Genomic DNA, 18,479 nt, shown 5'->3' on the forward strand with positions numbered 1-18,479 from the left:
AAGACACAATACAATGGAGACATCACAGCTCATAGAATAACAACGCCTGAATTTGAGTCAGCATACAGTTCCCATGCATTTATTTCTAATCGCAGTGGGCATTCTTGGCCTCGCCCTCCGTCTCAGGAACCGTGGCAACTTGGCTCGAAAGTGTAGGAATGTTCTCCACCTCGCTGGAGGAGGCCTCCCCCTCCAACTCCAGGGTCTTGTGTAGTAGCCATTGCGCCATCCTCTCAAGTCACCACACAGCCAGAGCCCCCCTCAGCGAATGGTGCCGATCTCTGATTTCCTTCATTCATGCCAGTCTGGTCCTGCATCACCCGCGGACATACCCGTGCTGGATCAGTCATGTCAAGCTAGGACCAGACCTCATCAGGCCATTCAAAAAAGTGTGTTTTCTCAGCATATATAATTTTCAGTTTGGCTGGGTAGAGCAGCATGTAGCGTATATTGAAAGTCCTGAGACGTTTCTTCACCTGAATAAAGGTTTTGTGTAATTCTTGGACTCTCTGTGTATAATCCAGGTACAAAGCACTATTGCGCCCCTCATATTGTTGAGCAGGATTGTCTTTAGCCACTACGAGAATTACATCTCTATCTCTATAATTTAGGAGTCTGGCTATGAAGACCCTTGGAGGGGTCCCCGGTGGAGGCCTGGCAGCCAACGCTATGTGTGCCCTCTCTATCAGAAAGTGTTCTGAGAGCCCCACCGGTTTCAATTCCACTCCCACTCAGGCTTCAAGGAACTGCTCAGGGGACTGCCCTTCTGTTCCCCCCGCAGGGAATCTAAGGAGGCGGACATTGTTCCGCCTTGAGCGGCCTTCAGCATCTTCTGCTCTGTCTTCTAAGTCTACTGTAATTCTAGTCATGTGTGTCATCTGTTGCTTAAGTTGTAGTACCTCAGTTTGTAGGGGAGTTATATTCGTCTCCGCCTTTGAGACCTTATCGGCTACATTGCACAGGTCCGCTGTGAGTAGGTTAACTTCTATTGAGACACCGACTATCTACCCCTCCAGAGCTACACTAGAACTCTGTTTAGCATCAATCAGGGCTGCCCTTGAGGGTTCCTCCTGTCTGTCCAATGACAGATCTGAAGAGTGCCTTGCTGTAGGAAAGTACCATCTTGCCTGGCATGCTACCCACTCACTGTATGTATGTTGTTTTAGCCCTTGTGTCACTGGGATCCTGCTAGGCAGGACCCCAGTGCTCATAGTATGTGCCATTTATGTGTTCCCTGTGTGGTGCCTAACTGTATCACTGAGGCTCTGCTAACCAGAACCTCAGTGTTTATGCTCTCTCTGTTTTCTAAATTTGTCCCTGCAGGCTAGTGACTAAATTTACCAATTCTCATTGGCACACTGGTACACCCATATAATTCCCTTGTATATGGTACTTAGGTACCCAGGGTATTGGGGTTCCAGGAGATCCCTATGGGCTGCAGAATTTCTTTTGCCACCCATAGGGAGCTCAGGCAATTCTTACACAGGCCTGCCACTGCAGCCTGAGTGAAATAACGTCCACGTTATTTCACAGCCATTTTTCACTGCACATAAGTCACTTATAAGTCACCTATATGTCTAACCCTCACTTGGTGAAGGTTGGGTGCCAAGTTACTTAGTGTGTGGGCACCCTGGCACTAGCCAAGTTGCCCCCACATTGTTCAGGGCAAATTCCCCGGACTTTGTGAGTGCGAGGACACAATTACACGCGTGCACTATACATAGGTCACTACCTATGTATAGCGTCACAATGGTAACTCCGAACATAGCCATGTAGCATGTCTAAGATCATGGAATTGTCCTCCCAATACCATTCTGGTATTGGGGGGGACAATTCCATGATCCCCTGTGTCTATAGCACAGAACCTGGGTACTGCCAAACTGCCTTTCCGGAGTTTCCACTGCAGCTGCTGCTGCTGCCAACACCTCAGACAAGATTCTGCCCTCCTGGGGTCTGGGCAGCCCTGGCCCAGGAAGGCAGAACAAAGGATTTCCTCTGAGAGAGGGTGTTACACCCACTCCCTTTGGAAATAGGTGTGAAGGCTGGGGAGGAGTAGCCTCCCCCAGCCTCTGGAAATGCTTTGATGGGCACAGATGGTGCCCATATCTGCATAAGCCAGTCTACACTGGTTCAGGGATCCCCCAGTCCTGCTCTGACACGAAACTGGACAAAGGAAAGGGGAGTGACCACTCCCCTGACCAATACCTCCCAGGGGAGGTGCCCAGAGCTCCTCCAGTGTGTCCCAGACCTCTGCCATCTTTGATTCAGAGGTGTTGGGGGCACACTGGACTGCTCTGAGTGGCCAGTGCCAGCAGATGACGTCAGAGACACCCTCTGATAGGCTCTTATCTCTCTTGGTAGCCAATCCTCCTTTCTTGGTAGCCAAACCTCCTTTTTTTGGCTATTTAGGGTCTCTCCTCTGGGGTATTCTTCAGATAACGAATGCAAGAGCTCACCAGAGTTCCTCTGCACTTCCCTCTTCTACTTCTGCCAAGGATCAACCGCTGACTGCTCCAGGACGCCTGCAAAACCGCAACAAAGTAGCAAGACGACTACCAGGAACATTGTAGCGCCTAATCCTGTCGGCTTTCACGACTGTTTCCTGGTGGTGCATGCTCTGTGGGTCATCTGCCTTCACCCTGCACTGGAAGCCAAGAAGAAATCTCCTGTGGGTCGACGGAATCTTCCCTCTGCTAACGCAGGCACCAAAAGACTGCATCTCCGGTCCTCTGGGTCCCCTCTCATCCTGACGAGCGTGGTCCCTGGAACACAGAAACTCTATCCAAGTGAGTCCCACAGTCCAAGTTTGGTGGAGGTAAGTCCTTGCCTCCCCATGCTAGACTGCAAACCTGTGTATGGCGTGATTTGCAGCTGCTCCGGCTTCTGTGCACTCCTCCAAAGATTCCTTCGTGCACAGCCTAGCATGGGTCCCCAGCACTCCATCCTGCAGTGCTCAACCCTCTGAGTTGGACTCCGACGTCGTGGGACCCTCCTCTGTGACTCTGAGCCAGTTCCGGTTCACAAATCTTCTAAGTGCCTGCTCCGGTACTTCTGCGGGTGCTGCCTGCTTCTGTGGGGGCTCTCTGAGTTGCTGAGCGCCTCCTCTGTCTCCTCCTCCAAAGGGCGACATCCTGGTCCCCAGCAGCACCCAAAAACCTCTACTGCGACCCTTGCAGCTAGCAAGGCTTGTTTGCGGTATTTCTAAGTGGGAACACTTCTGCAACCTCCAGCACGCCGTAGCACATCTTCCATCCAAAGGCGAAGTTCCTAGCTCTCTTTGTTGTTGCAGAATCCTAAGCTTCTTCCATCCGGAGGCAGCTTCCTTGCACCTTCATCCGGGGTTTCCTGGGCTCCTGCCCCCTTGGACAATATCGCGACTCTTGGACTTGGTCCCCTTGCCTTGCAGGTCCTCAGGTCCAGGAATCTGTCTTCAGTGCTGTGCTGGTGTTTGCGGTTCTTGCAGAATCCCCCATCACGACTATTGTGTCCTATTGGGGTAGTAGGTGTACTTTACTCCTACTTTTCAGGGTCTTGGGATGGGGTATCTTGGACACCCTGACAGTTTTCTTACAGTCCCAGCTCCCCTCTACAAGCTCCCATAGGTCTGGGGTCCATTTGTAATTCGCATTCCACTTTTGGAGTATATGGTTTGTGTTGCCCCTAGACCTATGTTCACCTATTGCATCCTATTGCAATTCTACACTGTTTGCATTACTTTTCTTACTCTTACTTACCTGTTTTGGGTTTGTGTACATATGATTTGTGTATATTACTTACCTTCTAACTGAGGGTACTCACTGAGATACTTCTGGCATATTGTCATAAAAATAAAGTACCTTTATTTTTAGTAACTCTGAGTATTGTGTTTTCTTATGCTATTGTGCTATATGATATAAGTGGTATAGTAGGAGCTTTGCATGTCTCCTAGTTCAGCCTAAGCTTTGCCATGGCTACCTTCTATCAGCCTAAGCTGCTAGAAACACCTCTATTCTACTAATAAGGGATAACTGGACCTGGCACAGGGTGTAAGTACCACAAGGCACCCACTATAAGCCAGGCCAGCCTCCTACACTTGCCATACTAGTGATTTGCTGCGTGGCCTGGCGCGGGGTTGTATATTGAGTGATGATGATGCCCTGGGGCTGCCGTTGCACCCGATCTTTCCCTATAAATCAATCTGTTTTAGTCGTGGGGTGCAATCAAAGTTGTCTAGTGCCTTGCTGTGAGGCCTCTCAATTATTCGTTGCCGCAAGTTGGCGTGATCAAGCTGTGGTCATCACCCTCTGATGCACTTTCAGTAGTGACTGAGGCATTTGTATTCCTCTGCCCTGGTTGCAGTGTCTATTCGCTGCCTGGCTATGCAAGTACTCAGGCTCCATGGAATATCCAGTATCACGTTGGATTTATATGCCCACGGCCCTTTCAACTTCAGTGGCCTGTTTGGGTGGTACTGGCAATTCTTCTCAGGTGCCCTAACAGTATTTAGTCAGTCGGTGGCGCGGCTGCATAGGAATCCCACAGTCCCCTTATGTGACACTGAGCGTTAGACCTCTGTCTTTACTGGTATGTCACTCACTGCAGCAGGAAAGGCTCAATGGAAAGTCAACAGGTAGGTCTCACACACCTTAGTGGGCATATATTGGACCTCTCCGACAGGTGAAGGGGCATTGGCCCCGGCGGGAGATCGTGTCTGCCATCCAATAGTTTGTTCCCAAGTCTCTAGAGGCCCACAGTGCCCACTCTAAGCGTGTGTGGGTAGCTCCTCCCAGGAGCAGCCACCGTGCCCAGTCATCTCCAGCAATGGCACCGGGCCTCTCGGAGGCCTGTCACTATGCTCCCTCAACTGCCACGATGTGTCTCCTCCAGTCCCGGGGCCCCTGATTCACCAGGTTAGGGAGGCTCTTCGTGCGGCACAATCCCAGAGGCTCCCGGAAGGAAGCCTGTCTCACGGTCCACCAGGCCTCGGGGTCTCCGTGCAGAGGCCGTCGATGGGCAGCCGGGCCGCTGCAGACTACAAAGGTCCCAGCAAGCCTACGCTCTCCACAGAGGCCCCAGGCAGAATCTTGTAGCCGCTAGACCAACAGCCTGCCTCCCCAATCAGCAGGATCCGTGGCCTTCCCGGTGACTAGATTGCGGGCTTGGTCCCTCTCGAATGGTGGATCTCATGCCAGCAGCTGGATGCCGGATTGTAGATAATATCCAGCCTCAGCAGAGACAACAGGACTGTTTCAATCTTGCACTCCAAGCAGTCAGAGTGCTGTTGTGTGCAGGATAATTTAGGATGCAAAGGTCGGGTGGCAGAGCTCCCTCGAAGTGCATCTTCTTGTCACTGCATAGGTAATCTATATATCAAGACAGTACCTTTTTAAGTTTAGTGTTGCATACATTATGCCAAAAAAATTAAGCTGGGGAAGTTTAAGTGCATGCTTGCAGGGAAGTGTGTTTATCTGAGTGTGTGTGAATGTGTGTAAGCATGTGTGTTGGAGTCAAAGTAGGTCAAATGATGTGTGATGTTTCTTACGCTACCCCTGGCATTTCGGTGAATTGACGCCCATGGTGGTTTTTCTCTATTTTTGTTAATGCCCTCGGATTGAGAGTGGTAATACATGGATCCTATCCATTGACTCTGCCCACTTAACACTATATTCTTTTAGCATTACAAAGTCTAGCCGCATCAGTGAATCCGACTCGATGGACACGCATACGCTGACATTCATGTCAGCACTTAACACCGTCACGTCACAGCACCACTTCTGAGTATCTGTCTTTAAAACATCCGCCAGGAGTGCTTAATTTGTAAATAATAATGTGCCGGTTCCCAAAAGCTCTCCTCTGAAACACGGGTCTGCTGTAATTAAATGTGCGAGCACGGAATACTGAGGCAGCGTAATCCTGAAGCCATCTCAGGCCGCTTAAATCCATTTACAGCCACGTTCTGCCCCTTCAGCTCAATTTTGCAGCTTTCTGCCTTTTTCCCTTTTTGATGCTTTTTCGCTTTTCTCTTCCTCCATCCTTTCCATATGTGTCTTATGCTCGCAGTGAACCATTGAAGCATAAAAATAAGTGCTAGCCCTAAAAAATAAGTGCCTGGCACTGGAACCCACCGGGTCAAATTAAGCACTGCCCGCCAGTTAAACTCATTGACAGGGAATGTGAAGGAGGAAATGTGACTACTTTCCCTTGATGAATTAAGGGCAAGATGTATAAGAAACTGGCTCATCAGTACTGATGCGCCAATTTTCAAGCGTCGCTCCTGCACCACTTAACGACACCATGTGTGTGCCATATTTATAATACGACGCACCATGATGCACATTAGACCAGTAGCGTCAGAATGTTTGATGTTATTGTGGCGCTCTCCTCCACTAGTGTAAAAAATGTCGACGCTAGTGGAGCAAAGTGCAAGGAGGCCCATAGCTTAACGTGGGTGTTTCATTTTTGTTAAAATGAAGCCAAAATGGAACAGTGAGATCTTGCAGATTTCACTGCGCCATTTTTGCGGGCCTTCTAATGCCAGAACGCCCTCCTTGCGTACATTATGCCTGACGTAGGCATAATGTGGCGCAAGGGGTCACAAAGTAGTTCAATGCATGCATTGTGCCACTGTAAATATGGCATGGTGAAAATTGCCTCCTTGAGCCACATCAATGTAAAAACATGACGCTAGTGTGGTGCAAGGAGGTGCTAGGGCCATGTAAATATGACCCTAAGGGCCATATTTATACTTTTTGACGCACAACTGCGCCAACGCAGTTGTGCGTCAAAATTTTTAACGCCGGCTAACGCCATTCCAAAGCGCCATGCGGGCGCCTTATTTATGGAATGACGTTAGCCGGCGGAGCTGACTGGTGTGCGTAAAAAAAAATGACTTACACCAGGCAGCGCCGGAGTAGGGGAAAATGGAGCTTGGGCGTCAAAAAATGGGGCAAGTCAGGCTGAGGCAAAATTTTGCTCTCAACCCGATTTGCACCATTTTTTTTGACTCCCAACCCCCATTGAAATTACTCCTGTCTTAGCACAGACAGGAGTCATGCCCCCTTGCCCAATGGCCATGCCCAGGGGACTTATGTCCCCTGGGCATGGTCATTGGGCATAGTGGCATGTAGGGGGGCACAAATCAGGCCCGCCTATGCCACAAAAAAAATAAAATAAAATAAACTTACCTGAACTTACCTTAAGTTCCCTGGGATGGGTCCCTCCATCCTTGGGCGTCCTCCTGGGGTGGGCAAGGGTGGCAGGGGGTGTCCCTGGGGGCATGGGAGGGCACCTCTGGGCTCCTTCCGAGCCCACAGGTCCCTTAACGCCTGCCCTGACCAGGCGTTAAAAAATGACGCAAAAGCGGCTGGACGTAATTATTTTTGACCCGCCAACTCCTGTGCGTCATTTTTGCACGGGAGTGTAAATACGGCGCACATGCCTCGGAGTCATTTTTTAGAAGGGAACGCCTACCTTGCATATCATTAACGCAAGGTAGGTGTCCACGCAAAAAAATGACGCAAACTCCAAGATCTTTGGCGCTAGACGGGTCTAACGCCAAAGTATAAATATGGAGTTCGTTTTGCGTCGGATTTGCGTAAAAAAAAAACGACGCAAATCCGGCGCAAACAGAGTATAAATATGCCCCTAAGTGCTTTGGGGGAAGCATGGCCGAGTAAGAGCTGTGTGATACTCTCCCTTTTTAGAAATAGAAGGATACTCTTCCATTTTAGAACTACAAAGTGAACAATTTTCATTACCTCTTTTGTGAGAATACTCACATCTTCATATTGCTGCTTTTATTTTCAGTTTGTAACTACAGGGGGTGATCTCCTTCCCCATATCTCAGGGGGCTATTAGTTATAAATTTAAGGTTGAGTGTGACACAAAGTGGGCAAAGTATTTACGAGAACTATATAGTGGCTCTATTGGCTCTGTCTCACCAGGGGCTGTCCATCAATATTGCATGCCTCTAGTATTGTATGCAAATATCATATTTTGTTGACAGATATTTGTTTAGTTTCCACAACAGCGTTACCAATACACTGTAAACAAAAACAAGTATTTTGTATGCTTGATATGAATGTTTTTTTTTCCTCATTCAAGATTATGAATAACTTAACACTGACCCAGCAGATACAGCACCACAGTGAACAGGGAATAAACGTCCTTACAAAAGCCACCAACCTATAAAGCAGAGTAGTTCGGAGAAACATATTGACAGTTAACGGATGTTTGGGGTTATTAACACCTCAGTACATTCACCCAAATATTTTTTAAACTTATTCAAGTAGTTCTAAATAAACAATGATGGCACTGTTTATCAAGACAGTTTTAACCTCTTCTTTATTTGTACAATTTCAAGACCTCCTTAGAGGTTGAGCCTACACCTTGTATGGGAGTCACTTAATCAGAACAAGCATTTGCAATACAATAGGTCTAACATTTGTCAGAGTTAGAGCTATTGGCGTTGTAAATGACAATGTATTTTACCTATGTGTTTTGGTTTGGAATGTAGTGGATGTATGCCAGGTGCCACAGCAACCCTCCCAGGCCTGTCTCTGCAGGTGAGAGGACACAACAAGGCTGCCATTCTTAGAAGTGTTTTTGCCTCATTCCTACAGACTGGCTGTGAAACCCTAGAGATGAAACCCTTTCTAGTGTGTTTAACTAAACGTTTGCAGCACCAAACAAGCCACAAAGAGGCCCCTTTGTGGCATTTAACCCAGAGAATGAGGAGGTCAAAAGAATTAGGAGCAAAGAAAAGGGGGCAGCCATACATATCTGTATGTTAACATTGACTGTATACAAAGAGAATTACAGAAGAGGCAGCTTAACTGCAAATGAGTTACAGTGATTTTGTTATGAATGGCACCTACTTTGCAGCGCTATGACATGGCAGAACCTGTATTACCAAGTGCTATATTAAAAATACAAGTTATTCCCAGATTGCCCACATGCACCAAATGCACCCTGGGGACGAGAATGTGACGTAAGGGCCAGAGTTGCCGACCTTGGAGCTGGGGAACACAGTTTGAGTCTCAGCGCCGGCTCAACATCCTGTGATTCTGGGAAAATCACTTAATCTCCCCTTGCTACCAAAAACAAATGTGTTCTTGTGTAACGTAACCGGTGCTCATGTAAAGCGGTGTAATGCCTTTGTACTGAGGTTGCGCTAACTGAACTCTAATTGAAGAGGCCCAATTTACATCCAAAGGCTAGATGTTTTTTTTGCTATCAAGCTTAAGGCAGTGAAGTGTTTGGGTCTGGAGTCACAAATCCTTTTCCACTATTTTGGAGACACTTTTCATCATCTTCTTGCCTAGAACTTGTGCTATGTGCTTGGTTGGTGACCCTCCAGAGGTTATCAAGACTATGTGCTATTGCCTAGTGTCAAGCTCTACTAAAGTCAGTTGGTTAATACACCCACTGCAGAGGTCTTGACAGAACATGGATGTCACAGATTACAATCCTGACATAGCTTGTTCACCTCTTCATCTCTGCGAAGTCAATGCAAATAAATTATAGCGATTTTGTTAAGAATTGCACCTGCTTTGCGGCGCTATGAAATGGCTGAACCTGTATTACTAAGCGCTATATAGGAAAAAACTAGTTATTCACAGACTGCCCCAACATGCACCAGACAAAGAACCCTAGGGGAGAGAATGAGGTGTAAAGGCCAGAGCTGGTGACTTTGGAGCTGGGAAAAACACGGTTTGAGTCTCGGCGCTGGCTCAACATCCTGTGATTCTGAGAAAATCACTTAATCTCCCCTTGCTCTCAAAAATGAATTTGTTCTTGTGTTAAGTAACCGGTGCTCATGTAAAGCGCTGAAACACGTTTGATTTGAGTTCGCACTAGCTGAACTCTATTTGAAGAGGCCCAATTACCCCCAAAGGCTAGATTTTTTTGCTTTCAAGATTGAGGCCGTAAGGGCCAGAGCTGGGGACTTTGGAGATGGGGAACACGGCTTGAGTCTCTGCACCGGCTGTAATTCTTGGCAAATCACTTAATCTCCCCTTTCTACCAAAAACGAATGTGTTCTTGTGTAATGTAACTGGCACTCATGTAAAGCACTGTAAAAGCTTTGTATCAAGTTCGTGCTAACTGAACTCTATTTGATGAGGCCTAATTTACATCCAAAGGCTAGATGTTTTTTGCTATCAAGTTTGAGGCCATGAAGTGCTTGGGTCTGGAGTCAAGACTCCTTTTCCACCATTTTGGAGACAACACCTTTCTTCATCTCCTTGCCTAGAACTAACCTATGTGCTTGATTGGTGACTCTCCAGAGGTTATCAAGAGCACATGCTATCTCTTAGTGTTAAACTTTACTCAAATCAGTTGGTTAATGCACCCAATGCAGAGGTCTTGACAGAACGAGAATGTCACAGATTACAAACCTGGCATAGCTTTTTCACTTCTTTATAGCTGCAAAGTATATCAATTTTGTTAAGAATGGCACCTGCTTTGCAGCGCTATGAAATGGCAGAAACTGTATTACCAGGCACTATAAAAAAAACACAAGTTATTCCCAGACTGACCCTTCACGCAGCAAGCAACGAACCCTAGGGGAGAGTATGTGGTGTAAGGGCCAGAGCTGCCGACTTTGGTGCTGGGAAACAAGGTTCGAGTCTCAGCGCCGGCTCAACATCCTGTGATTCTGGGCAAATCACTTAGGGGGTAATTCTGACTCCCGCCGGCCGGGGTAACCGCGGTGCCGGCGGAAGCCGCCAGAATACCGCTGCGCGGTCAGAAGACTGCCGCGGTTATTCTGTGTTTCCCGCTGGGCGGGTGGGCGACCGCCAGAAGGCCGCCCGCCCGCCCAGCGGGAAACCCCTTTCCACGAGGATGCCGGCTCCGAATGGAGCCGGCGGAGTGGAAAGGGTGCGACGGGTGCAGTTGCACCCGTCGCGAATTTCAGTGTCTGCTATGCAGACACTGAAATTCTCCGTGGGGCCCTGTTACGGGGCCCCTGCAGTGCCCATGCCATTGGCTTGTGCACTGCAGGGGCCCCCAGGGGCCCCACAACACCCCATACCGCCATCCTGTTCCTGGCAGCCAAAGCCGCCAGGAACAGGATGGCGGTATGGGGGTCGGAATCCCCATGGCGGCGCAGCTTGGGGATTCCCCAGGGCACCGGAAAACCGGCGGTACACCGCCGGTTTTCCGTTTCTGACCGCGGCTGTACCGCCGCGGTCAGAATGCCCTTGGGAGCACAGCCAGCCTGTTGGCGGTGCTCCCGCGGTCCCCGGCCCTGGCGGTCCATGACCGCCAGGGTCGGAATGACCGCCTTAGTGCCTGATTACGAGTTTGGCTGTCCAGTGACTGTCATTTTGGCGGTCTGGCGGAACAGACTGCCATATTACGAGTTTGTCGGTCATACAAACAGATGACTGTCAGCGGTGCACAGGAAGCATTAATAGGCCGACAGGACACTTTTTCCGACCAGACCCATTACGAGGTTGCACACCACCAATGTGACCATGGCTGTGCAATCGCCATGTACAAACTGGTGGAAACGGATAGTATAAAGAGAGGCTCTCACCTGCAGGCAGCTTTACACGTTCGGGACTCCATGGAGCCTTTCACAAACATCATGCTGCTGCTGCTGCGCGTCAGAAGACCACAAAATAAATGTGGACGCCATCAACCGTAAGTACACACACCTACCTGTATCATCAACCTTTAAAAACAACTTGGAGCACCAGCAAACACATCAAAGGGGTTACGCCACGGGCAGCAGGCACATGTCTCATACAACACACACTCACTGACATACATCAACACAAATACGTACACACACACATTACACAAGAGCACACTCACTGTACTGTAGCACTACACAAATACTCACGGCCACACAGCCCAGGAACAGGGACACTGAAGGCTATGCAACATTGTCACACACAGGTACAACAATGCACCTGCAGCGCATATACAATTACAGCTCACACAACCACATTACACACTGGCCAGGGACTATCCACACATATAACCCACATACCTATCGATGTGGCATGCAACACAAACAACAACACCAGTAAACAACCCTACAATGGACACACACATCACAGCACAATGGCATGCATAAAACACAAAGAGACAAATACACCAAGAACAACATACCAACTATACCTACACAATTGGGATGGGACCATCTGTGACACACAGGGAAGGAGACTGCACTGGGACATATAACACTTTGAACAGGACCCTCTCCACAGGAAGTTGCCCTACATGGGTCTCAGGGACAAACAATACCAAACCCAATTGCCATGAACATCTAAACAATGGGGAAGGGAAAGCCAACAAAGCACATACAACTCCCACTGCATGGGACATACCTCTAGAGGAACCATTTGCAAGCGCCACACACCTAAATGAACACATGCCCAGGTAAATGCAAACAAAGCTAGCACAATTCAACACACTCCATGTCTGCATATACAAAACTCAAGATGACACACATCTCATGCATACATAAGCCAGATCAGGGAGACAAGTCTTGCACCATGCATGCTCACATTGGACATCACAATAAGAAATACTTACCATACCAAACAGTGCACAATGCCAAGACACTCCCCACTGGATTCACACACACATGCATATACACAACATATACCCTTCTCCTGGGAGACAACAGCCCTGCACACAAACTCACGTCCTGCTGACAACAGCAACTGGATCAGCAAGCAGGCTTAAACACACAAAAACTGCAGGCACACAACCAAAGTCACTCAGGGACATCAGAAACCTAGAAAAGAAATTGCAGGTCAAATGTGTACCTAAAACAAAACATCTGTTGGGTTTATTTATACAAACAAGTTAGATTGTAGAAAGGCCATTGGACAGCCCATTAATTTTTGCCAATAATGGCACACTGTTGTACCCTAACTTGACTCCTGACTACCATGTAGCCTCCACAGGAAGGGGCATTAAGGGGGCAGACAGGCACCTCAAGAATCATTGGGGGGGGATCGGATTTGGGAGGGGGGATTTATTGGGGAGGGGTAGTCTTCTTTTTGGGATGGGTGGGCTTCTTTTTGGGAGGGGTGGGCTTCAGGGGGTGGAATGGCTACTTGCAGGGGGGCAGGGGAGGCCTTGGAGGTGGAAGGGATGGACTAGGTGCTGGGTGGGGTCCTTCTGAATTTAGTTCGAGGGTGAAGGCCAAGATCACCCATGAACCGTTTTTTGGAAACACTGGGCGGTCATCAGAAGGGGGATGGGATTTAGAGGTTGAGGGAGTGGTTGTAGGCTGTGTAATTGTGGATGTCTTGGGTGCATGCTCATGCGAGGTATGCTTGTGTGTGATGTTGTCTGTTGGGTGGGTGAGTGAGGATTTTTATGTGTTCTTGGGCTTGGGGGGATGCCATGGTGGGTGGGTGTCTATTGTGGTGGTGACTGCAGGTATGGTGGATGTAGGTGTGTTGGTAGTTGTGGTGTCTGCAGGTGTGGTGATTGCGGTGGATGTCTGAGGGTCTGCTGGGGTGGTGTCTGCAGGTAGGATGGGTGTGGTGGCTGTGTGAGTGACTGTTGCGGTGGTGTCTGTATGTAGGCTTTATGTCATGTGTGTGATGCTGGGGGTGGTGGCGGTGTCAGAGCCAGTTGTGAGTGTTGCTGTGTCTCTGGGTGGATGCTGTTTGTGTGCGAGCCAGTGTGTCTTGTGGTGCTTGTGATTGTGTGCGCTACATTTGTCTGTTGAGGTGGATGCATGAGGATCTGTTTGTGTGCTTTGGGTAGGTACGGGAAGGGGGGATTTGGATTGGGAAGAGGAAGGTGGAGGGGGGAGATAGAAGCTACGGCGTACAGCATCCATTTTAGGACATCCTCATTCCTCACTTCTAATCCCTACTTCTCATCCCTGCTTCTCATCCATCATCCCTACTTCCCTTCCATCATACATCATCCCTACTTCTCATCCATCATCCCTGCTTCTCTCCCATCATCCCTACTTCTCATTCATCATACATCATCCCAGCTTCTCATCCATAATACATCACCCCTACTTCTCATCCATCATCACTACTTCTCATGCACTATCCCAACTTCTCATCCATCATACATCATCCCTACTTCTCATCCATCATACCAGGAATGAGGATGTCCTAAAATAGATGCTGTAAGGGGGTGACTGGCTGCCATCAGTGTGGAGGCCAGAGCCTGAAAAGATATCTGTAGGTCAGCCATTGCACCACAAATGCCTTCCAGGAATGCATTAGTCTGTTATAGCTGACTTGGTAATCCCTGGATGGCATTCACAATGGCAGTCCGACTCACAGAGATCTTTCTCAGGAGGTCAAGAGCCTCCTCACTGAGGGCAGCAGGGATAACAGAGGATGGCACAGAGGTGTCTGTGACAAAGGAGGTGCCCATCCTCTTGGGTGAGCGGGCACGACCAGCTGGGTGGGGAGTAACGGGGAGGGCGATGATAGAACGGGGGTGGCGGACAAGGATGGTACTGGGGGTGGGGTGGGGGCGGGGGGCGGGGGGTCCCTGATGGGAAAGCCATCACTAGGGAGTGGCCACTGGAGAAGGAATCCGATGATAAGGATGTAGATCCTGCCTCCCCTGGGTCCCTCTGTGTCTGTGGTATCTTGACCCGAGGTCCTGTGGCCAGATGCTTCCCCACTCAGCTGTGCTCTGTCTCCTTGGCCTGCCTGTGGTGATGCTGCAAAAAGAATGAGAAATACGGTCCTAACATATACATTAGAACACCTCAATCACAACTCTGATTGACAAACAATACCATCATGCCAAGAAGACTCCATAAAATTATTTCTCCAAAGTGGCACTTGCATATTCCATACCTTATGCATGCATGCCATCTGGCCTACCAAAGTTACCCAGAGGCTAATCAGGATCCCAGACAACTACAAGTGCATGCCTGAAATCTTGCAACCACAATGACAATACAACATCTAGGTGATATCTCCATCCTTACAGGTGTGCCACATGCAGCAGACCTCACTTCACTTGTAGTCAACAATACAATCCCTTGGTAAAGTACCTTCCCATATTTCACATACAAATTTATGCACATATCTATTTTGCACATACATGATGTGCGAACAATTTGAGATGATGCTAATGAAATCTGGCTATCGCAGATACAAAAGCGAAATATCCTGGAGTAAATACCCATGTCACTATGCACACATTTCAACTATGTACAGCTCAAAAAGTGACATCTCTCTCAATTGAGTCAAGCAAGCAGTATCAATGTCACTCTGATAGGCCTCACATGTGTCATTGAAAGGAACAACATTGACATCAGGTCCAATATGTCAGGGAGGGATGTCTCCAGAATACACACAACAATGAATCAGCCATTCCCAGGATAGTCACCATTAATGTCTGACACTCATTACGATGACATCATCTAAGTGTGTCTGTGGTACACATCTGTACATTGTATGGAAAGATTGAAGGACCCCAACCTGCTGTCCAATGACAAGCAACATCACTATCCACATCTAAGGCATACCGACCCTGGTATCTGTTTGTGGATGAATGCCTGAACCCACACATGTAATGTCAACGTCACTGCAATTCACTTCATGATCCATGACAACAGTCAGGGAACAATCCTCAATCATTCAACATGTGCAGTGCACTTTTCCACAAGATGCCACATCAAGGGCATAGATAAACACAGAGTGGTTCCACAATCTGGCCCTAAATGTCATGTCCCTCATTGCTATTGCAGTCCTACATGACAAATGACATACTATGACGCATAAAGGTAAACAATGCGGACACACTCCTGTCTGTGGCACAACATGAAGTGGATCAGCATTGTAAATGTGCTATTCCACTAACAGTTTTCCATGCACATATATGTGAGGGAATACAGACATCATCCCATCAACATGGGTAGAACATGCATGAAATTGAAGAATAAGGATGTTTCCTAAAGAGAAGACACATGCTGATGTGTAGGCATAAGGAATGTTGGCTACAGTCATGGGACATAATTCTACTTAACGGACATCCCCCACTTACCAAGGGAAAGTAGTTTGCTGCATCTGCAAATTATTAACCATGTAAGCTATGTCACATCTATGCTGGGCACAAACAGATCATACGCTTGCTCTACATTCACATATGCCCAGAACATTGATCCATTACCCACTTACCTTTTGTCCGTGACTTTCAGGGGAAGTGATCTGTGGGTCAAAAATTACACCCAATACAACAGCAAGAAGTACATGAAAGATCACTGTACACAGCCATTTGTGGTCCCTGCAAAGAAAGGTGTTTGCAGATTCCCCAAGGTTTGGACCAGATCCAAGGTTCAGAATGCAAGGTAGACCAATTTGATACACATGACATGTCAACACAAACAGTCACCCATCTACTGTGTGACACCTGGCTCATCCCTAATTGTCAGGGGGAGCAGTCAGTACCCCACTCAATCACCTGACACAGGGACAGGCAGGAATATGCTGCCAACTCGCCCCTTGTGGCTGCTGTGCTGCCCCCACATGCCCATCCAGCTCCGAGTATGCCACTGCCAGAATGCGGGCCATTAGGGGGGTCATTGTCTGAGGGGCACCCTGTCCTAGTTGGGAGGACAGTCCAAGCTGGGCCTCTCCAATCTTCCAGGCCCAGCGTCTCAGGTCCTCCCACCTCTTTCTGCAGTGGGCGCTCTGCCAGCTGTGGACCCCCACGGTCTGCACCTTCTTGGCGATGGCTCTCCAAATCCCATTCTTCGGATGGGCGTTGACCTGCATGGATGCAAAAGAAAAGACAAGAAATGATGGCCACAAGTCCGATCCAAAATGGCTGAGTCACAAACATGTCAGTAAACAATGGCTAAGAACATTCTTTTTTGCCCAAACTGCCCAAGTGTTCCACATACCAGCCACTGAGCACAGGCACAGGACTACAAAAACTTCCCAATCTGCAGACCTATCCACCACCCTACTCAGGCCCTTTTCTGACTAGGTAGACCAACTGAACACCTTGTGGTATATGCTCTAGCAATCCGACTGAGAGCTGAGGAACCATGGAACACATCACACTTCTGCGGCTTTCTAATGGTTCACTCCTTAGGCATGAATGCTTAATACACTCACACTCTGTGAGAATGATTCCATGCATACAGTTCCTTCATGCTACTGCCAGAGTACAAACTCAAACATTACACATGGGTAACGATGAAGGGACTGACATGGTGGGTATAGAAGGTGTCCAACCTGTCCACGTGTGCACATGTGGACTAACAAATGCAGCTCCTGTCCCCTCAGGCGGTGGGGTTCTGTATCATGTACATCTGCCATCGAACATGCTTATTGACATATGTGCCCATCCTACAGAGATGGTATCCAACAAACAAAGCCATGTATTGTCCATTATCTGCTATGTGACCATACCAATGAGCCACATATCATGGGTTCCCAGAATTCATCACACTGTCTGCACCACGGGAGTATCATTTATGCAATAAGCCTGCACAGGACAGATATGACTTGTATGATGCTGTCAACAGGGCTGTGGGAGTAAGGGACCTGACAGGGGTCAGAGTCACACATTGAAAGTGATGCCAAGTGCACATATTATTATTACACAGATCATTGTCTCCCTACTAAAACAATGTACATACTCATCAGGGAAACAACCTCAATAAGCTGCATTTTTTTTTAACACAGCCTAGACTGGTTCACAGGACATACATGGATACAGGGAGTGGGAACAGTGTCACAATTGCATAGTTGAAAAGACTCAACACCAGCCTAGACTTGGACCCATACTGGGAGATACATTTGACAGGCCCTGGTCTCTGCAGACTGAACAGACAGAACCTACACGGTGCTCCATTTCCTTCACTTCCATGCATGACAGTAAATCATGTATCCAACAAAATAATGGCATGTGATGAGTATGTGGTAACCTAAAAGGCAGAATGAGTCAGGATATGCCTTCTGAGTAACAGTTTAGTAGGGCCAGGTGTGGTTTGAAATCGCAGGCAACATACATATAGCTCACTTGACACACACCTGACACATACAACATGCATACATAGCTCATGCTGTCATGCAAACATACAGTATGTGGTCTCACATTGAAAACATCCATGTGACAAGCGATGAATGGGGATGGCTGTGATGTCACCTAATCTAGTTTTGTGCATTCAACATAAGGGTACACTCAAAACAGACACACACAACATCTGGCACTGAACACAGTTATATTAACATTGACTCTCCCATTGACGGCACACCAACTCCACCTCCATGGCCTTTACTTTTCATTCTGGCACATGTGCGCACAATGTAGCCTGTGGGGAGGGAAAATATGGTGAGGTACAGTAAAAAACAAAAGAGGACTTAAGTTACCTGCTCTTCTGGTGCACCATAGGGCTGTCCATACAGGGGTAGGACCTCCTCCACTAGCTTCTACAACTCCTCTGGGGAGAAGGCAGGGGCCCTATCACCTACTGAACGTGGCATGATTGCTCACTGCCCACCGCCATGAGGACTTCCGTGGGCAATCGTGGG

The sequence above is a fragment of the Pleurodeles waltl genome, chromosome 4_2, assembly GCF_031143425.1.
Source record: "Pleurodeles waltl isolate 20211129_DDA chromosome 4_2, aPleWal1.hap1.20221129, whole genome shotgun sequence".
In the NCBI taxonomy this organism is placed as follows: domain Eukaryota; kingdom Metazoa; phylum Chordata; class Amphibia; order Caudata; family Salamandridae; genus Pleurodeles; species Pleurodeles waltl.